General features: G+C 33.4%; 1 protein-coding gene and 1 long non-coding RNA gene across 4 annotated transcripts in view; both read left to right on the top strand.

Annotated features, from left to right (window-relative positions):
- The first annotated feature begins 1,764 nt into the window (after positions 1 to 1,764).
- Positions 1,765 to 3,878, top strand: LOC148232949 (uncharacterized). Its single transcript, XR_015810296.1, has 3 exons — positions 1,765 to 2,109; positions 2,195 to 2,492; positions 2,561 to 3,878. It is a non-coding gene; the product is annotated as an uncharacterized LOC148232949 (long non-coding RNA).
- A 103-nt stretch (positions 3,879 to 3,981) lies between these two features.
- The window catches only part of LOC148232947 (phospholipid-transporting ATPase ABCA3-like), a 36,104-nt gene continuing 31,093 nt past the window's right edge, over positions 3,982 to 8,992 (top strand). The window contains exons 1-2 of one of the 3 annotated variants that reach the window (XM_088189117.1): positions 3,982 to 4,526; positions 7,621 to 7,824. The gene's annotated coding sequence lies outside the window, so the exon portion shown is untranslated. Of the gene's footprint in view, positions 4,527 to 7,350; positions 7,524 to 7,620; positions 7,825 to 8,992 lie in introns of those variants that run through there. The other 2 variants (XM_088189121.1, XM_088189116.1) reach the window with 2 other exon arrangements.

Genomic DNA, 8,992 nt, shown 5'->3' with positions numbered 1-8,992 from the left:
TGAGAAATTTTACGCGTCGATACTGATGATATTTTAGCTTGTTTGATTACAGTTGTGTTGACGCCCGTTTCGCCTGTTGTATGCGTTCGAGAACGGCGTCATACAGCGTTCGGGAATGCCCCCGAATTTGACAACAGTCGTCTCCGATCGTCGTTACGAAGCGATCGGAGCAGCCCTGACTTAATCTTTAGATTTATGTAATTAATTCGCTGTGTGAAATATCTGAGATTCTTTTATACAGGTGGGCCATAAGTTTTTGCACTTCTTTAATCGCTTTTGAGTGGGAACCTCTTAAAAGAGAACATGCGGTAGTTTGCTCATTAGGGGGAGGGGGGAGGGATTGGTGTAATTGCCACCCGTTAACTCCCGTTGCCAAACATTCATTTCAATACATTTTTTAAGTTTACAATTATGATATTTATTACAATATAAAAAAAACAATTAAATCCTACTTTAGGTACATTTGGCTGGATATCTGGAACCATTGTTTTCTTGTTTAGCATCTGCAATTATAAACGAATAATCTTATGTAATTAATCTGTTCTAAGCCGCTTCTAAACGCGCTAGCTTTAAAGTTGAAACACTACGTTTAATTTGATACTACTTTGTAAATCATATCGTTTTGTATGAACGGTTTATAATAATACACGTAAACAAAGTAAAAATATTTAATTATAATTAATAAAAATTGAGTTTGCTCGATTGATTTCCGAGCCCTCGGTATTAAATTCTTTTGTTTCTGATTGGAGTCTCTGCCTGTCAACCAACGGAAAAGCAACATTTAAACATAAAACAAGATGGCTGGCAGCAACGTGACAGTTGTTCATAAAAATAGTTTTCATTCATTTTTCACGTGAGTTGTTTAATTTAACGGAATATAAATATTCGTATTAAAAATTAACTAGGTACGTTTTAACTATAAAAATAAAATATATACATAATGTGTGTAAGGATTAGAAATATACTCAGATTAAATATTCGTATTAAAAATTAACTAGGTACGTTTTAACTATAAAAATAAAATATATACATAATGTGTGTAAGGATTAGAAATATACTCAGATTAAATTATATAAATAATTATAAAATAATCGTAATGAAATATTTTGAGTTTTGAGAAAAATGAGGGTTTTAATTTGCAATACACCAAAAATAATTAAAATTAGTAAGAGCTATATACAATAGTTAATAACATCACAAAACATTATAATTTCATATAATAGTCTCAAGACGTTATGCATGAGGATATGACTTTCTCATATTATACTAACGTCATATGTGTCTATAGTGATAAAGTGTCATAAGCAAATAATATTCGAGTAGGTAAAAGCTAAAAGAAAATAGTATACAATTGCATACATAATTTAAATTAATACAGCGCATCTACGTAAAGGGGTTTTATCAGCTTTTGTTCTTTGCGATAATTTTTCCTAAAGAATGACCAAATTCAAGCTATTCAGCAAATTTAATATGTTCTTTATAAAACAAAATATCTTCTATGACGCTAAAACTTTTCGATGTAATATAAAGACGAACGAGGAAGCGAAGCACTGGATAAAAGAATACAGTGCATTATCCAGAACAAGTTGGAATTGTAAGAGTATGAAAAAAAAACCCACACGATATATTTTACAGTAAGTACTCTAATTAAACTAATAATATAGATAACAGTTGTTATATAGATAATTATTGTTGTTCCGACAATTTTACATATATTTATGCATGGCCGAATAAAAGTGTGTTATGGCCGTGCGTGGTTTTTTTTGTGTATAAATAACCTGAAGGCGCCTCAGCTGTCACGGCGTGTGGTCGTGCGTCAGCAAGGATTCTGAGGATGTAAACTCTGATAATAAAGCATTTCTATGGTTAGAGGCGTTTAATTCCGTCGAGAGACGGTGGTCCTTCGAGAAGAAAAGACGGCCATCTCCAAAGGGGAGAGGTCGCAACAATTGTAGTATTAGGAAAGCATGTCATCATTCCCAAGGCTGGAAACTTGACCCTTCGAAAAGAAAGCATGGTAAATCAAAAAAATTGTTTTGCAAAGCCGAAGTGGACGTTCTTGTCAAAAAGGTCACTTGTGACACAACGAGGCGTAATAAATATCTGAAGGTAATTTCAATATGTTTTTTCCTTTTGATATATTATTCATAATTTATACATACATATTTGATATGAATTCTGATTAAATTTTAAGGACGGATATCAAACAATAATACAGTTTATCGGAGACCATAGTCACCCTATAAAAAACGCAGACGTTATCTTGTTTGCCTCCATCTGAAGAGATCAAAAATAAGTTTTATGTTTATTTTGATATGGGATTAAAGGTTGGCGAGGCTATGAGACATCACAAGGCTCGACTGCTTTTACAATACGATAATTGTTGCATAGAAATGGCAGATGCATCAATTAACCCAAAAATGCATACTATTCTATATTTAAGGCAAAAATGGAGAGATTATACTTTGGGTCCACGTAACGACTGTCTCCAGGTAATTTATATTGAAAATGAATATGTTCGCAATGTTTCTATCGATTACTATGTATTTATTAATTACAGATTTTAAAAGAGAAGATACCGCTACTTGAAAAAACAGGACATTTCATTAAATATAATCAATCACCGTTTGCTCTTGTTATTGTAACGCCAATGATGAAAAGAGCTCATTCTCTGCCTTTGACTAATGATATTGTGTTCATAGACAGCACTTCCTCTTGCGATGCAGAAGGCCATTCAATTACTTTTATTTTAACGGCATGCAGCATTGGAGCTGTTCCTCTAGGCGTTCTAATAACAAAAGGGCAAACACATGGGATTATAAAAGGACACCGTAGACCTTTGTATACAATGTTTCATGACATTAATAGCTCCAACCCAAGAGTAAGCACATACGGCATATGAGTATCTGTCAAATAACGTATCAAATATATACGATATATGGGTACAGTATATTAAAAATAATAAGCCTAATGGAAAGTCGCAGCACATTAATGTATGTAATATGCATATATGCATTTTTTTATTTTGTTTTTATATGTCCTGTCATTATCAGTTTTCTTTGCTGATTCTTTCTGATAACTATTGTAGAATTTTTTAATTTCTTCAAAGTAGCCAAAAAATAAGTAGATGCTACATTTGCCAGAAACTCAACTATAATTATGGATTGCAATGTAAATATTGAAAAAAATCGTTGTAAGGGACATTATCAAAATATATGTATTAAATTCATTAAATAAATTTATAACGAATGAATTGATTCATATACGCCATAAACTAGGGCTTTGGAGTCGGAGTTGTGACATTTTAAGCGGAGTCTTGGAAATCCGTTTTGCGAGGCAGTTTCTCGAAAGCAGTGTTATTTATGTTGCTTACTTATAACAATGCTTAGGCGCTTAAAATAAAAAATTAAATAACCATTTTTGCTGTGTTGAGTAAAAATATTTATATGGGTCGAAAAAGACCCGAGGTACTAAACTGTATAGTCAATTTGAGAGACGGATGAAGGTTAATAAAAATATTAACTTCTACTTGATAAGATACGGAAGTGATAGAATTTTTTTGTAGTAGATGGTACTATCTGCATAAAAGAGAAAGGTTGACTTAAAATAAATTAAAGAGTTCCTACTATGAGTACTTAATATGAATACATATTGATAACAAATAACAATTTTTATAGGGTTCTTATTCATCCCTAAATTATAGTTAACTTTCCGTTAGTGGCGCTGGATCTGAGAGATCCACGCTCGCATTTTGTTATAGTCACTCCACGAGTTTATGTTTGGTAGAGTCTTCCCTTCTACTATCTTCCTACTTGGAAGAGTGCTACATGCCACTGCATTAGTTAGTTCTGCGTGGTTTGACGTTTGTAGTTGCACTCGTTTGACACTTGGGAGCGGCACCGACGCCGACCCGCACGCACGCATACAACTACACTCGGCTTTCTGCCAGTGGAAATCGAAATTTGCGGCCGGCAAAATCTTAGTCATACCCTGTCGTGCGTCCTGGTATGACCGGGATTGTCCCGATTTCACACCATCGGTCCCGATTTAACTGAGATTGTCCCGGTTTCATACCATTGGTCCCGTTTTCATAAAATTTCAGAGATGACCTTTTTTATTTTTGCCTCTCACCAGTACCTCGCATTCCAACTCAGCACATATCAACATCCCAAAATGAACAAAAACTTCCGAAAAGAACTTTTTTTTAGCTGTCCGAGTTTAGAGTAGTATTCATATTATTATCAAACTAATTTAAATATTTTTCTACAGCGCATATGTTTTTTGTGGTAATTGTGGTAATTTGTTCCACATTACGATAATTGTTTTTAACAAGTAAAAATACTTTTTATTCGTAGTATAAACCTCGGTATAATAAGAAGTGAAATAAGTTATCCATCTACATTTTAAAGATATTGGGTGAAAAGTGCAAATTTACTAAATACGAAGATAAAATAAATTGTGTAGAAATGGATGTCAATCGAATCTTCATTTGGATCTTCGAAGATAACTGCTCTACATCATATAAGGTACTTCATCGAATTGAATCGCTTTATTAAAAAACTGATAAGCAATCATTAGATTTACTGTATTTAAAGATATTATAAATCGATCTAATTTTAAGTTTTCTGAGAAAGGAATTCAATGTATATATGTTAACAAATATTTATCATAATGCTTAGATCATACACGATTATTACTCTTACATATTATGCCTGAATTACACTCTCTGGAAGTAGACCATGGGATTAATTATATTTTTGATAGTATATTCTTTTAACAGATATCGTTATTATATTTTTTTTTCATATAAAATTAAATAATTAAGAAATTATTAGTGGTACTTGATTTTGTTAAAAAAAATCGTTTTGAATATCCATATGTATTTTCCTAGATCGGTCTATATAAATGTCACACCATAACGAATTCTCATTTAGAATCGATGGCAACAAATTCTAGGATAGTCACAGATGTAGTGTTCGTATTCTGAAGTATCATTTGTATGCCTTATGTCATTTTGCAAAAGCCGACAAAGATTTTGCGTAAATTGAATATTTACGACCGAAAAGTTTTCACTGATATTGTATTGGTGAGTGCCCACACAAACTTTTATAATTATCAGTTGCGTAATTTTAATAATAAGACAATTTAAAAATTGCGATTATTTGGCACATTTTTCGATCGCGCGAAAATATGCCAGCTGTACGTGACAGCAGCCGCCGTGCGGACGTCGTTCACGGCCACCGTCCGGATGGCATATGAAATTTGTGGCAGTGTAGCCGCTACTCGGAAGTAGGCGACCTCGCCCGACTTCAGTTGAACTTCGGTTCGGACAACTTCCAGAGAGTGTAGGGCAAGCATTATAATAGTGAATATATGCAATTGCTTCAGGCTAAAACAGCCATTCCAAATTTCACATATAATTTCACGATAATGTAAAAAACACTTCTTTTTTTTTAATAAAATAAACTAAGAATATGAAAATAAAATCATCTTTAACTTTACAATATAATACAAACTTCCAACCCAAAATAATAAAAAATATTGTAGCAAAAATTGAATGCTGTTTTAAAGATAAGCATTAAAATATTGACAATGAATGGCAAGGCGCCTTTTCAAAATTGCGACAATAGAATTTTAAGAAAATGGGCCTTAGCAGGTTACAGCGACAAGTAACTAGTCCAATTAACTCTGCAGTACGAAGATAAACAAAACTCGAACATCTCATAACAAATAGTGAAAAATTAATTTTATAAAATCGACCGGTGTCCCTTTCGCGACCCTGGGCCCCCGGGCTAGGGCCTCTCCAGCCCCTCCTTGTGGGGGCCATGAGTGCGACATAAAGATGATATTCGCCAAAAATGCGAACTAGTTGCGATTATTGTAAAATAGGCACATAGATAGAAAAAATAAAAAAAATCACAAAATAACTATTAAAAATATTTATTTTAATTTAATTGACATTATCATTATTTTTCTTCCACTCTAACTGGAATTGCAATTGCCAGTTAACGTGGAAGAGGAAAGACAATTTTGTCAAGCATTTACAATCAAGCAGTCATCTGAAAAAAGCATCAGTGCCATCTACAAGTAATGCTCGCCAATCTATGTCTTAGCATTATAAATAGAAAGCAAGAAAAATCTATATATTAAAAAGATACCGCTAGCACGTTTCTAAAAACTAACATACCCCTGGCAAAATTAAATCATTCAGCAGTGCGTCAATATGTTTATCAATATATTGATGGGTTTGGTGAATAACCTTGTGCAGATCACTTAGGAAAAAGATATGTACAAATTTGTGGACAAAAAAATAAAAGAGAGATACTAGAATACGAAACAAAAACTTAATATTGGTCAATGAAACTTCCGATAAAATGGGACAGTGTGTTTGAAGTTTTAGTTAGAACAGTGCTATCTGCTGTGAACAAAAAGGTTATTTGGCGTAATGGTTTTCTTTAGATACAGCTATGGCGACCACACACCAACAGAAAATCGCATAGATAATACGCAAGTGTTCTTACTGTAAATATTCTCCGTCATTGAGAAAATATTTCTATGTTGCGAACGATCGTGGATATAATAAATCACCGGATCCACAAGATTCCCGTTGCAGTATACAAGCTTGGACAATGCCCATCAAGCGAATGTCGCTTTCTAAGGGCGTATACCTATTTCGCTGTTCTAAGAAACGAGTATCTATTGGCTGGATGATCGTGATATGATTGTGATTGGTCAGTAAGTTTTGCAGCCCTTGATACTTACGTCTGAACTCTGATGAGGAGAAGGCAGCCACAAGCAGAGTCCGGCAGATACTCGAAGAGACTAGCAGATTCACCCCGCCTGGCAGACGCACCCCCACTGACAGACGCGAAGATATGACCTGAGATTCCCGAGCACGATCATCGCAGCAAGAGGAACTGTCTCCAGACACTCGCTGCAGGCTTCTGCAAGACCTTCGAGGACCTCCCACAGACGTCATCCCTGCGCCAGCTTCTCCACCACCGCTCGGAAAAACGGTTGAAAATGAGACAAATGTTTAAGCAAATACGAAATTTCTGCATATCAGCCTCAATCAATTGGCGCATTAGAAATGAGTCATGCAACTTAAGCTGATTACCTAAAACATTACATAAATATCAATCAATCAGATTTGGATAAATCGATTGATATGGCAATGCTTTCGTATAATACAACTTCACATAGTGCAACTAAATTTACACCATTTAAATTAGTTTATGTTAAACAAATTTAATTACCTACAGCTATAACTAAAGAACCTGAATTTAAATATACATATGAAGATTATATTGATAATTTAAAACTTAAATTTAATAAAAGTATTTTCTTTAGCTCGTAAAAATTTGATAGTAAAGAAACAAATGACAAAGGAAACACTTGATAAAAATGCTAATAACCTTCCATAAAAATCCAAATATTAAGAAACTGTCGAGTAATTTCGTAGGACCGTATCAAGTAATGAACATAAATTCGCTAGTAAACGTAACTATTGGAATTGGAAAAAGGTATTCGAAAATAAATACAGATTAAACTAGCGAATAATTAATTAATTATTGAATAATATTAAAGAAATAAGTATTGATTAATATTATTCTTTTACAGATGGAATTAATTAAAAATCACATGGATATCATTAAGAAAATATTTATCATGAAAAATAAATATAAATTAACTGTAAATGTATTACATATATGGAATAGAGAAAATAAAGCCTTGCAAATTTGGATGGACGTGTTATGAATATAAAAAATAAAAAGGGAAACAAGTAAGGCATACTGTAACCCGAAAGATTACTGGAAAACAAAGGTATGTAATGTATGTATATTATGTAAGTGAACCCTACAAGAATTTCCAAAATTTTATTACCGATGAATATTTTACATTGAGCTATGGGTAAACAGTTTTGGTGGAGCAGAATTTTTTACTTGGATAAATAACAATAAATTAACTTGCTCTGAAATTGATGCTTCGGATGAAAAAGTTAATGAAACTGTTGAAAATAATTCAATATGTATACTTGAACTGCTTGATAACGTGATGATTGTAAAAATATTTTGGTCGACAAAATATAAAACTCCCCACGCACTGCGGAAAGCACAATATAGTTCAGTCACTGTGCTAAATACATTATACTGCATTTACACACTCGTAGGAATGGCGTGTCGAATCACAATGCGAGCGAAAAGGCATATATGTAAACCATAGAGTAAAGAAATAAATAGAGAGGGCAACGCATACCAAAAAATCGTTCAAAGTAAATTTTTATAATCTTTTACCTCGCCGTGTGTGCCTGCGCGCGCGCGGTTGGCAGTTTTTGTAACGCGCAATCGACTAGGGCTGCGCATTCCATACTTCGCATTTATATATAGCATAGAGTAATGAAATAAGTAAAGAGGGTGTCGCATATTAAAAATCAGAGGCTTGTGGGCCAAAATTTCTTGTACGACATCTAATATGCAAGGATGTACTTAATCTTCACCGACAGTAAAATCAGATGATTGACCGTATGGTTCAAAGTTATTTGTCAACGGACGGACAAAATTACCTTGTGACATTTGACAAACGAATAGAGCTGTGACATTTGTAAGTTCTTAATTTATATTTTTCTTTATTAAAGCAAGACATTTTATTTTGTTAAAAATATTACTATCGTTAAATTCATAAGTTTATTTAAAATATGTGACACGTTGTAAGAAAACAATTCGCATCAGATATGCACTTATTCTTGTTGTTTTGGGGCAATTTTGATAAAATGGATCTTACATTACTGTCAAAGAATCCATCTGTCAATCTCGATTTCAACTGGTTTAAAAAAAAACTTCCAAATTATTTCGGAACAGTCTTTTTTCTTTTCGAATTGAAAGTAAGCTTTAAACGCTGGCCGATTATATGCAGTCCGATCAATAGCAGGCAGAAGAGCTAACCATATTGTTGTCACATGACGCAATATTTGTTTATGTTCAATATTCACGAA

This window comes from Plectrocnemia conspersa, unplaced genomic scaffold (genome assembly GCF_051122295.1).
Source record: "Plectrocnemia conspersa isolate PC_06_02 unplaced genomic scaffold, ASM5112229v1 ptg000008l, whole genome shotgun sequence".
Lineage (NCBI taxonomy): Eukaryota > Metazoa > Arthropoda > Insecta > Trichoptera > Polycentropodidae > Plectrocnemia > Plectrocnemia conspersa.
This window is presented reverse-complemented; position numbering and strand designations above follow the sequence as displayed.